The following is an 11,956-nucleotide window of genomic DNA, read 5'->3' on the forward strand; positions in this document are numbered from 1 at the left end:
ATGTTTCCAGATTCTGACCATGATGACTATGTAAAGTGTCTCTGTAGTAGAATGAAGCATCCTTTGGGTATATGCCTGCGAGTGGTATAGCTGGATCCTGAAGTAGATCAATCCCCATATTTCTAATGAATCACCACACTGATTTCCATAGTGACTATAAATGTTCTTCTCCTAGTGATGGAGGAACGCTCCACCTACTGCACATCCTCTCCAGCAGGAGCTGTTACCTGTTTTATTGATCTTGGTCAGTCTGACTGGTATTAGATAAAATCTCAAAGTAGTTTTGTTATGTATCTTCCGGGTGACTAAGGATATTGAACATCCCTTACATTTATTTGTGTATACAGAAGTTTTGTCTGCATGTACATCTACAGACCAGAAAAGGCTATCAGGTCCCATGGGACTATAGTTATACACAGTTCTGAGTTGCCATGTGGATCCTGGAGATTGAACTCAGGACCTCTGGAAGAACAGCCAGTGCTCTGACTGCTGAGTCATCCCTCCATCCCTGTTGCACATTTCTTGTTTCTCCTCCACTTGAGTTCCTTCTTTGGAGAATTCTCTGTTTCAACCTGTAGCCCATTTTTAAAATTGGGTTGTTTGTTGTCTTGATATCAAGTTTTCTATGTAGCTGATAAAAATCTTTTCCAATCTGTGGGCCAAATTGTCGTGCAGAAGCTTCTCGGTTTGTGATGCCCCATTTATTAACTGCTGTTCTTAGTCCCTACGCTATCAGTGTTTTGTCCAGAGAATTATTCTCTGCCAATGAATTCAAGGCTGTTCCTCACTTTCTCTTCTATAGGGTTCAGTGTATATCTGGTTTTATTTTAATGTCTTTGATCCATTTGGAGATGAGTTTTGCGCAGGGTGGTAAGTGTAGATCTATTTGGATTCTTCTGCATGCAGCTGTTCAACGGCGCCATTTGTTGAAGATGCTGTCTTTTTCCATGTGTATTTCTAGTTTTTTTTAATCAAAAAATAGGTGTCTGTTTATGTGTGAATTTATGACTGGTCCTTCAATTTGATTCCATCCATCTATGTGTCTGATATTGTGTCAATAACGCTACTTTTATTACCACAGTTCTGGAGTACTTTGAGATTGCAGATGGTGATGCATCCAGCAGTGACTTGGCTTGATTATTCAGGATTGTTTTAGCTATCCTGGGTTTCTGTTTCCATATGAAGCTGAAATTTTCCCTTTCAATTTCTGGTGAAAAGCTCTCAGGTAGAACTTTTCCTCAGGATGGAGACCCTCCAACTCCAAAGACCAGACCGAGACACCACAGGATGTAATCAGCAAGAGGATTTGGTTTATTGTCCGGATACACAGGCACAGGCACCTGCGGGCGCTTCAATCACTCGGGGGACTGGCGCGCCCCACGGAACCAAGGATGGGCTTTTATAGGATTTTGGGGAGCAGAAGCAAGCATACAGAAGCAGATGTATGGTTACAGGGATATAATTGGTGGATTCTAATGTGGCAAGGGTTCAGCCCGGGGGCAAGTTTCCTAGCTACCTTCCTGAAACATAAGGACTGACTCGGCCCCCCAAGGGTTCAGCCCGGGGGCAAGTTTCTTAGCTACCTTTCTGGAACATAACGGCTGACTCGGCCCCCCACCAGGGTGTGGGACCTCTCCCGGGGCTTTTTTCATTGTCAGGTGCTCAACCGAAGTCGTCCTGTTGTCAGGCCTTCAACCAAACACATCCTGCTTGGCAGCCGCTGTGTACTCAGTGTTCTAACCTTTCCCTGAACCAGTCATCTTAAGTACAGCCTTGCAAAATGGCGTTACTGCTGCTAAGCTGGGGTCTTTCATTCCCCCATTTTTTTTTGTTAACTTTGAGTGAAATCTTTCACTCGACTTGGTCAAGAAATTTCTGTCTGGTGGGGGCTTATTCCCCCACTGACTCTAGGCCACAAAAGGACTAGGAGGAGCCACGTAGGAGTTTTAACTTTAAGGGGTTTGGAGTGCGCTGAACTCTCCATGTCTGGGGTGTAGTGTTGCAATTCCTCAGACCGGACTGTCTTGACGTGTGATGTGTGGATCTAAGCCGCGACTCTGTCTACCTTTAGGGCGGTCGGGGTAGTCAGGAGGACGGTGTAGGGTCCTTTCCACCGTGGCTCGAGATTCTTGGTCTGGTGTCTGCGCACCCACACGGTATCTCCAATCTGGAACGGGTGTAGCACCACCGGATGCTCAAGCTTGTCCTGGTAAGCAGCGGCCAAAGGTCTCCAGACGTCTCTCTGCACAATCTGTAGGGCCTGTAAATGGGCCCTCAGAGAAGGGCTGTCAGCAAAATCAGCAATGTTTGATTCAAAGAAATGGACAAATGGGGGTGGTGTTCCATACATTATTTCAAAAGGAGTTAGACCATGGGGGCCCGGGGTATTCCGGGCCCGATATAGAACTAGGGGAAGGAGGGCCACCCAATCCTTTGAGCCAGTTGCAAGCGTAAGTTTGGATAAAGTCTCCTTAATTGTTCTATTCATGCGTTCTACCTGACCTGAACTCTGGGGTCTATAGGCACAATGTAATTTCCAATCAATCTCCAGCAATTTGGCCACCAACTGACTTACTTGGGAGACGAAAGCGGGCCCGTTGTCCGACCCCAACGCTTGAGGCATGTCATACCTGGGAAAGATTTCCTCGAGGAGCTTCTTGGTGACCATTTTTGTAGTCTCGTGTTTTGTGGGGAAGGCTTTGACCCATCCTGAGAAGGTGTCTACAAACACTAGGAGATACTTGTATCCATATATATCTGGTTTAATTTCAGTAAAATCAATTTCTCAATGGATGTCGGGACGGTGTCCCCTAGGACGAACTCCTTGTCCAATCATGGTCCTTTCCGGGTTAACCTGAGCGCACGCTTTGTAACTCTCAGTCACCTTTTGTATCGCTTTGTCCCGATTCAAAAAACACAGATTTATCTCTTCCCGATCTAGTAAGGTTTTCATCTTCTTAAACCCCAATTGGGTTAATTTATGTAAAAAGGAGATCAATTCAAAAGTCCTTTGTAGACCCACTGTTTTAGTTGAGGGTGGTAGATGGCCCCCATTTTTTTTTTAGGAGCTCTATGTCTTCATGGGCGTAAACCCAACTGGTTTGTCCCACTGGTGGGTGCGTGGGTTGGTCTGGGCTATTTAAGGACAAGATTTGTTTGTTCATGGCCGCTTCTCGCGCCGTGGCATCGGCCAGCCGGTTTCCTCGTGTCTCTGGGTTGTGCCCTTTCTGGTGTCCTGGACAATGTACTCAGTCTTTTGGGCAAGAATAGGGCTTCTAAGAGGGCCAGAATTTTAGCCATATCTTTACCCTCAGATGTGAGCAGCCCCCGTCTCCGGTAGATCTCCCCGTGGATGTGTGCCGTGGCAAAGGCATAACGGCTGTCTGTATATATATATATATATTTAGCCTCTTACCTTTTGTCATCTTGAGCGCCTGAGTCAAGGCGATGAGTTCAGCCCGTTGTGCGGAGGTACCAGCAGGCAGGGCTTTCGCCCAAATCACTTTGTCCTCCGTAGTGACCGAAGCTCTAGCCTTTCGCTCTCCCTCTGCCAAGAAGCTGCTGTCATCCGTGTACCATGTGTGGTCAGCATTCTGAAGAGGCTGGTCAGATAGGTCCGGCCTGGTTCCATGTACTTCTGCGAGGATTTGTAGGCAGTCATGCTGTTTTGTCTCCTCTGGTAGAGGAAGCAAGGTGGCAGGACTGAGGGCGACTACGGGCCCAAACTGAACCCGTTCTGCATCCAGTAACAAGGCTTGGTGCGAGAATTAGAGAGCCAGCGGTCTGGGGGCTGCTTTACCAAGGCCTCCACTGCGTGGAGTGTTAGGATGGTGAGTGGCTGTCCCAAAGTCAATTTTCCAGCATCTTTGATCAGGACAGCAATAGCAGCCACCATCCTTAGGCACGGTGGCCAGCCGGAGGCCACAGGGTCCAATTTCTTAGACAGGTAGGCCACAGGGCGTTTCCAGGGTCCCAACCTTTGTGTTAGGACCCCTTTAGCATACCCCTGTTTCTCATCGATGAACAGTTACTGAGCAAATTGTAAGGGTTTGGAACAGTCGGATGAATATCTTCTATCCTCTTGTTGACCTTTCTCAAGTCTTGTACTGGCCTATAATCTCCAGTGCCAGGTTTCTTAACAGGCAGAAGAGGCGTATTCCAAGGCGACCGGCAGGGGATTAGGATGCCTTGATCTAGAAGCCTCGTAATGTGAGGCCTTATACCTTGATAAGCTTCATGTGACAGGGGGTATTGTTTTATGGAGACTGGAGTTGTAATTAAGGGGGGCTGTTGGAGCGCCAACCCCATCCCACCAGTCTCTGCCCAAGCCAGTGGAAAATTCATGACCCAAGTGTCTATTTCTAGGGATTGTGGCTTGTCCTGTCCCAGTTCATATAGTCTATATTCATCCTCTAGTTGTAGGGTTAGAACTTGAAGGGGAGTTCCGTGGGGGCCAGTTATTTGGGCCCCTCTTTCCTCAAAATGAATTTGTGCTTTTAGTTTGGTGAGCAGGTCACGGCCCAGCAGAGGGTACGGGCAGTCCGGAACATGTAAGAAGGAATGGGTCACCTTACCAGTAGCCAGCTGAACCCGGCGGTCCGTAGTCCATCGGTATTGTTTCTCACCAGTAGCTCCTTGTACCCAGGCCATCCGGTCGCTGAGTTGTCCTGAAGCTTGAGTGAGGACTGAATGCTGGGCTCCTGTGTCTACCAGGAAAGTAACCGGCTGCCCCCCAACTTTAAGCGTTACCCTGGGCTCAGGGGGGGGGGCTCCTGGCCCTGACCTCCCTAATCTTTATCTAGAGCCAAGAGGGAGGTTCGTGGTCGAGGCTTTCGGGGTCCGCCAGGCTTCTTGGGGCACTCTCTGGCCCAGTGCCCTTTCTCTTTGTAATAGGCACATTGATCTTTATCCAGCTTCAGCCCCTTTCGAGCTCCCCCCCATCTCCCTTCTTTTCTTGGCCCTGAACTACGGCGGCCAAGATTTGACTCAATTCTTTGTTTCTTTTTTATCTCTCTCTTATTAAAAATCTTTTTAGCTTCTTTAAGTAAATCCTGTAATGTATAGCCCTGTAAATTTTCTAACCTCTGTAACTTAGTCCTGATATCTGGAGCAGCCTGCCAGATGAAGGACATAGAGACACTCGTCATTTGTCCTGGGTCATCTGGGTCATAGGGAGTGTACATACGGTAGGCCTCCTTAAATCTCTCTAGAAAGGCGGAGGGAGTTTCCCCTGCTTCCTGTAATACCTGTTTTACCTGAGCCAAATTAGTAGGGCGTCGTATAGCCCCTCGGAGACCCGCTAGAAGCAACTGGCGATAAAGGCGTAGGTGTTCCTTACCTTCAGCTGTATTAAAATCCCAGTTTGGTCTCTTAAGTGGGAATGTAGCATCAATTTCTTTAGGCAGCTGGGTGGGACGCCCATCATCTCCCAGAACATGCTTTCTGGCCTCTAGGAACACTCTTTGTTTTTTTTCTGAGGTTAAGAGGGCCTGTAAGGGCTGTTGGCAGTCATCCCAAGTAGGCTGGTGGGTAAGTAAAACAGATTCTATTAGGTCGGTGAGTACCACCGGATCTTTGGAGAAAGAAGGGTTGTGTTGTTTTCAATTGTAAATGTCAGCTGCTGAAAACGGCCAGTATTGGGTCTGGCCACCGGTTCCCTGTCTAAGTGGGAAAGCCTGGGAGGTTGTATCTGGCATCACCTCGAGCTTATTGCGCAATCTCCCTGCGACAGGGGAGAAACCCTTATCAGACTGTGGCCCGGCAACTGATCTGGCCGGCGGCTCTGCCTCCTCCGTTTTAGCCGGGCCTGTCAGAGAGAAGATTTATGAGAGGGGAGTTTGGGTCTGCCGGGAGGACAGGTTTCTTAGAAGGCTCTGATTTCACAAAGGTAGAGAGAGGAAGACGTGGCCGGCGGACCGGACGGGGCCGAGGGGACAGGCTGGGGGTTGAGGGGAGGCCAATTCGGGTCCACGAAGGGTTCCGCCCGGGGGGGGGGGGGTTAAGGCGAGACTCTCTCAAGTGATAATATAAGAAACCTGGTCAGGATGTCCGTGGACGACCCGATCCTTAACCTGTAAAATAATGATCTTATTAAATGTGCCATTCACTGGCCATCCTGCTCCGAAAGTGGGCCACTCGGATGTGTAGAGAGTCTGCCCTTTTCCTTTTTTTTTTTTTTAACCTCGACGGACTGGTTGTGTGCCCGGTCGTGGACGTCTTTCTAATGATCAAGAGTGAGACTTAGGGGCGTTGTTAGGGACTGTCCCATGTTAGTTCTAAGGAAGATTAGAACACAGAGAAAACAAACAACACCAACAGTCAAACAAACAACAGACAGGCGTGCTGCACGGCTTTGGTACCAAACTGAAAGCAAAAAGTCAGATGGAGGCGGCAAAGGTCCGGGGCCCTCTGAAAGCCAAAAATACAGACAGAGGTGCCGTTAGTCCGGATCTTTCTCCTCTCCCAGATTGGGCCCCGAAAAGTCGGGCCCCTAACACCCTTGGAACGTCTTCCAGGGCTGCGGGGCGAGAAGTCCGAGCTCGTCAGCTCCTTCTTCGTCCCGCCCAAATTCCAAACAACCTGGCTGAGCGCTCACAGAACAGACCTGGCTGAGCGCTCACAGAACAGACCTGGCTGAGCGCTCACAGAACAGAGAGAATAGGGCAGAACAAGACAGAATCAGACAGACGCCGGCCGGCTTACCTCCCAGTGGGTGGTCGGTGGTCCCTGGGTGGAGGATCTCCTTTCCCGGCCAACGCACCAAATGAAAAGCTCTCAGGTAGAACTTTTCCTCGGGATGGAGACCCTCCAACTCCAAAGACCAGACCGAGACACCACAGGATGCAATCAGCAAGAGGATTTGGTTTATTGTCGGGATACACAGGCACAGGCACCTGCGGGCGCTTCAGTCACTCGGGGGACTGGCGCGCCCCACGGAACCAAGGATGGGCTTTTATAGGATTTTGGGGAGCAGAAGCAAGCATACAGAAGCAGATGCATGGTTACAGGGATATAATTGGTGGATTCTAATGTGGCAAGGGTTCAGCCCGGGGGCAAGTTTCCTAGCTACCTTCCTGAAACATAAGGACTGACTCGGCCCCCAAGAGTTCAGCCCGGGGGCAAGTTTCTTAGCTACCTTTCTGGAACATAACGGCTGACTCGGCCCCCCACCAGGGTGTGGGACCTCTCCCGGGGCTTTTTTCATTGTCAGGTGCTCAACCGAAGTCGTCCTGTTGCCAGGCCTTCAACCAAACACATCCTGCTTGGCAGCCGCTGTGTACTCAGTGTTCTAACCTTTCCCTGAACCAGTCATCTTAAGTACAGCCTTGCAAAATGGCGTTACTGCTGCTAAGCTGGGGTCTTTCACTGGAAAGAACTGTGTTGGAATTTTGGTGGGGATCGCATTTGATTGATTGATTGATTTGTAGATAGTTTTAGATAGGATGGCTCTTTTTACGGTATTAATTCTATTGATTCATGAGCATCTTTCTGACATTTTTCAAACATTGCAACCCCTTTTCCTCTCAAGGTCTGTCCTACCCTGCCCCCTCTTCAGACCTCAGGCCTCCCCTTGACTTTGTTTTCCCTCCCCTTGTCTTCCTTGTTATTTCACTGGTGTTTCTGTCTCTGGTGTATGCTTGCGTGTGTGTGTGTGTGTGTGTGTGTGTGTGTGTGTGTGTGTGTGCACATGTTTCCACAAATTACTCTTGTACACATAGAAATAGATTGCAATTTGGTTTTATTTTATTATTACTCCTTAGATGGCTGTGTGGATCCAAATGGGAATGGAGGTGGGGAAAAACTGGGAGGTGTAGGGGCAGAGAAAACTATAATCAGAATATAACATGACAGCACCTACACTGCCACGGTACCAAGAACCAGGCGTAGGCCTGGGGGATTTAACAGAAAACACAGACCCGAGTCAATTGTGCTAAGAGAATGCCAAAGCGTTACTGAGGTTCACACAATATACACAGTCCTAGCCCTTGGTGGAAAAACCCTGGAAGCACAGTGGAAAAACTAGTTTACATTCTAAGGATAAAAATAGGAACACAGAAATGATTTCATTCTCAGAATAAAGCCTTGGGCAACAAGTGGCAGAGCAATTCATCCCATAGGGGTGGGGTCTGGACCCAACAATTCCTCTTTTTTGTTTATAAATTAGCATCTGTCTTAGGTGACTCATGGACATCAGTATCTGCCTTACCCATCACTGGGCAGCCCACCCAGGCCTCAAGGACCCCCTGTCTTAGGTTGACAGACACACCCATGGTCTTACCCATCCTTGGCTGCCTAATTTTTATGCATCAATCATATCTGAGCAGATGGGTTGATTTCCGCCAAAAATAACATTATCTGTCAACTGACCCCTTGGCTCTGGGCTTGTTTTCTGCCCAAGCGACAAAGCAAAAACGCAAAGACAAGGGCAGCTCCAAGAGCAATAATGCCCAAGGAGAAGGTGCCAATAACAGCATTGATGCCAAAGTCTCTCTTATGACAGTCAGGATCAGTTGATTTTCTCTTGAATGATTAACAGGCAATGGAACTATGCCTAGGACCCACACAACCTGGGCAGAGTCCTCTGGTCCCTAGCAGCTTCACATATCTCTGTGAAGAATAGTCAAGACTATCTCCAGCATTAGTACCATTCCAAACCACAAAGAAAAATGGAGGACTTACATAGGTGAAGGAAGAGATATTAAAACTTTTACTAAACCTACTATTTTCAAATTTAAGGGAACCTTCAAAGGTGATAGATGTATTCCAAGAGGCAGTGGAATTAAAAGCTACCCCCGTCTTAACTGTCAGTGCCCCATGCCTGCACCAACACGGTACCGAGAATCGGGCTAAAGCCTGTGGGATTAAAGAAACACACACACACAGGTTATTTGTGTCAAGCCAGGAGAGAAAGAGAGAGACTCCTGTAGCTTTATTCACCATTTATATACCCAAGTCTCCAGGTAGAAAATATCTGGGAAGCACAGTGGGAAACCCTGGCTCGTGACTACCTGGCTCGTGACTTCGGTAACAAAAGACCGACTATGAGACCTAAATTAATTAGGGAGAAATCCGAGAAGACCAGCCTAAATCTCAAGGACAAAGGCTGAGAAAGCAAAAGGCAGGAGCGAATTGACCACAGCCCAGGTGTGGCCCAGGTGTGGCCCAGGTGTGTCGGTTCCACATGCATCAGCCGGGCTCGGCAGGGGTCAAACCTAGGAGGCTCTTACAAGTCCCTCTATTTTTTTTTTTTCGTGTCAAGGTCTCCTTTATTGGGGTGAGCGTTACAGCTTTTAAGGCTTTCAGGTAGGGGGAGTGACCTTTGTGAAACACAAAGGAAGGAGGGACGAGGGTACTCTGATAGCAGGAGGTGAAGAGGTCATTCGGTGGAGACACCGGGTGTTTGCTCAGGAGATACTTGGTATTTGGTCTGGCTGAAAGCATTCCATGATCACCAACACTTAACATCAGAGGAACAGCATCCTCTATATTGGTAGGGTGGTAACCACAACTCCCATGTCATGTAAGATGTCCCTCCCCACATCCCACAGCAGCATCTATCCAAGCTGTCTGGGCACACTACTCCAGACATTCTCCTCTCCATATGAGACAATCTCCCCTAGACAGCACTTCCCTATATAATTGTTGCCAATCTCCAGGAGTCAAATTGGACATAACATAAGATTCAAAAGTAAAGGGAGCAATGGGACCATAAGCAGAGACTGCTTCTTTCAGGCTTTTCAACTCCTTAAAACTCAAAGGAACATGTTGTCTAATAAATTGACCTGCATTGTTGGGGTCCTCAACAACAGGATACACCGCTCCCTATCCAGGGGGAAGCTCAGGAAAAATTACCCCTCTTCTTGAAGCCTTCTCTCCATAACACCAAGGAAGGATAGGGTTCATAGGCAGGAGGAGCAGTAGTTCTCTCTTCTTTAAAGAAGGGATTTTTACTAGGAGGACAAGATTCTGATTTTTTAGCAACCCTGAACTTATTAATCTTCCTTTTAAGCTCCTCTATTTCTTTGTCTAATCTCTCTTCTTCATCCTCCTCTGAGCTTGAATCCTGAGCTGAATCATAGGTTTGTAAAGACGTACGAGAGGCATCATCCTGTGCTGCTCCGAATGTTCTTTCTATCTCTGACATTGCATTAGTACTCAAGACAGCATCCTTGACCAATCTCCACATAGAGAACATGGGGACAGGAATGCTCTCAGGGCCATCTCTCTGCAGTGTTTTTTGCAAATCTGTCTTAACATGTATCCAGTCGGGAATATTAAGTCCTCCTGAATGAACAAACCAGGGGCTAGTCTTTTCTAAAGTTTTAATAAATTCTTTAGCTGTTCTTACCTTTATCCCTGTTCCCTGCTGTTTAAGCAGAGCTACCATCTGATCTGTTAGCGGTAACGTGGAACTTGAGGTTTCCATGATGCGATCCTTTTACTTACTGCAAACTAAACCTACTTTTGGTTCGTTGCTGCGCAGCTCACCCAATACGTTCCTTTCACTTTGCCGGCTGGTTTCTTGGAATGATCCTGTCAGGGGCTCCTCACTTTCCCTATCTCAGTGGAACCTCCTGGCCATCAAGGTACCAAGAACCGGGCGTAGGTCTGGGGGATTTAACAGATGACACAGACTCAGGTCATTCGTGTTAAGAGAATGCAAAAGCTTTACTAAGGTTCACACAATATATACAGTCTTAGCCCTTGGTGGAAAAACTCCAGAAGCACAGTAGAAAAACAAGTTTACATTCTAAGGATAAAAATAGAAACACAGAAATGATTACATTCTCAGGATAAAAACAGGACAGCCTTGGACAACAAGCTAGAGGAGCAATTCATCCCATGTAGGTGGGGACTGGGCCCAACAATTGAAAGGAAAATTATACAGATTTAAGGTTTAAAAATATGAAGTTAAAAGAGTATGTTTCAAAATTCACAACCTCGGGACTAAACACTGTGAAAAGCAAGTCCAGGCAGCCCCGCCCTGCCGCTAGAACTAACAGACCATAAAAGGAAAGGAATGCAGAACAGACCAGGAGTACCGGATCTGACTCACAGTCCACCTGGCAGGAAGAGATAAGCCCCCAGCCCCCGACATCCAGGACGCCCCAAACCTGCCAATGTGTGTAGCTATACCTTATTACCTCATCATGTGAAATAGCCAATCATATGTGAACATGTCTATGTGCCTCGTTTGAATCCACCAATCCCCGTAACTATGCATCTGCTTCTGTATGCCCGCTTCTGCTTCCCCAATCCCTATAAAAGCCCCATGCTGGAGCTGCTGGGCGCGCAAGTCCTCCGAAGAGACTGTGTGCCCGCAGGTACCTGTGTTTTCCAATAAACCCTCTTGCTGATTGCATCTGAGTGGACTCGGCTCAGTCATTGGGTGCTTGGGACTCCTCCTGAGGGAAAGGTCCTCTCTGGGGGTCTTTCACAATAATATATGGAAAAGAAATCTATTTCCATAAAAGAGAAAATGATGAAATAAATAAATAAAACAAGTAGATTGCAGTAGGTATTTGCCACGCAGTTATTGTTTTTTGTTTTTTGCTTTGGTTTTTGTTTTGTTTTGTTTTGTTTAATTCTTCTGCCAGAAGCACCTGACCCTCAATAATACCAGGTAAATATAGGAGCAAAAACACACAGGAAAATGAACATGACAGTCTGTAGTGATGGCTCAGTAGATAAAGTGCTTGTCGTGAAGGCAGGAAGATCTGAGTGCTGATTTTTAGCACCCACATAAAGCCCAGCTCAGTACAGCAGACTGCCTGCAACCACAGAAAAGGACAGAATTCCGAGGAACACAAGGTTGTGAGACTAGCTGATTCGCTGAGCTTGAGGTTCAGGTGAGACCCCTGTCTTAATATATAAGGTAGAAGAGGACATTGACCTCTAGACTTCACAATCTTGTCCACACATGCCTGCGCATACATGTGCACCCACACATGTGAGC

Source organism: Rattus norvegicus, chromosome 11, assembly GCF_021556685.1.
Source record: "Rattus norvegicus strain SHRSP/BbbUtx chromosome 11, alternate assembly SHRSP_T2T, whole genome shotgun sequence".
Classification (NCBI taxonomy): Eukaryota; Metazoa; Chordata; class Mammalia; order Rodentia; family Muridae; genus Rattus; species Rattus norvegicus.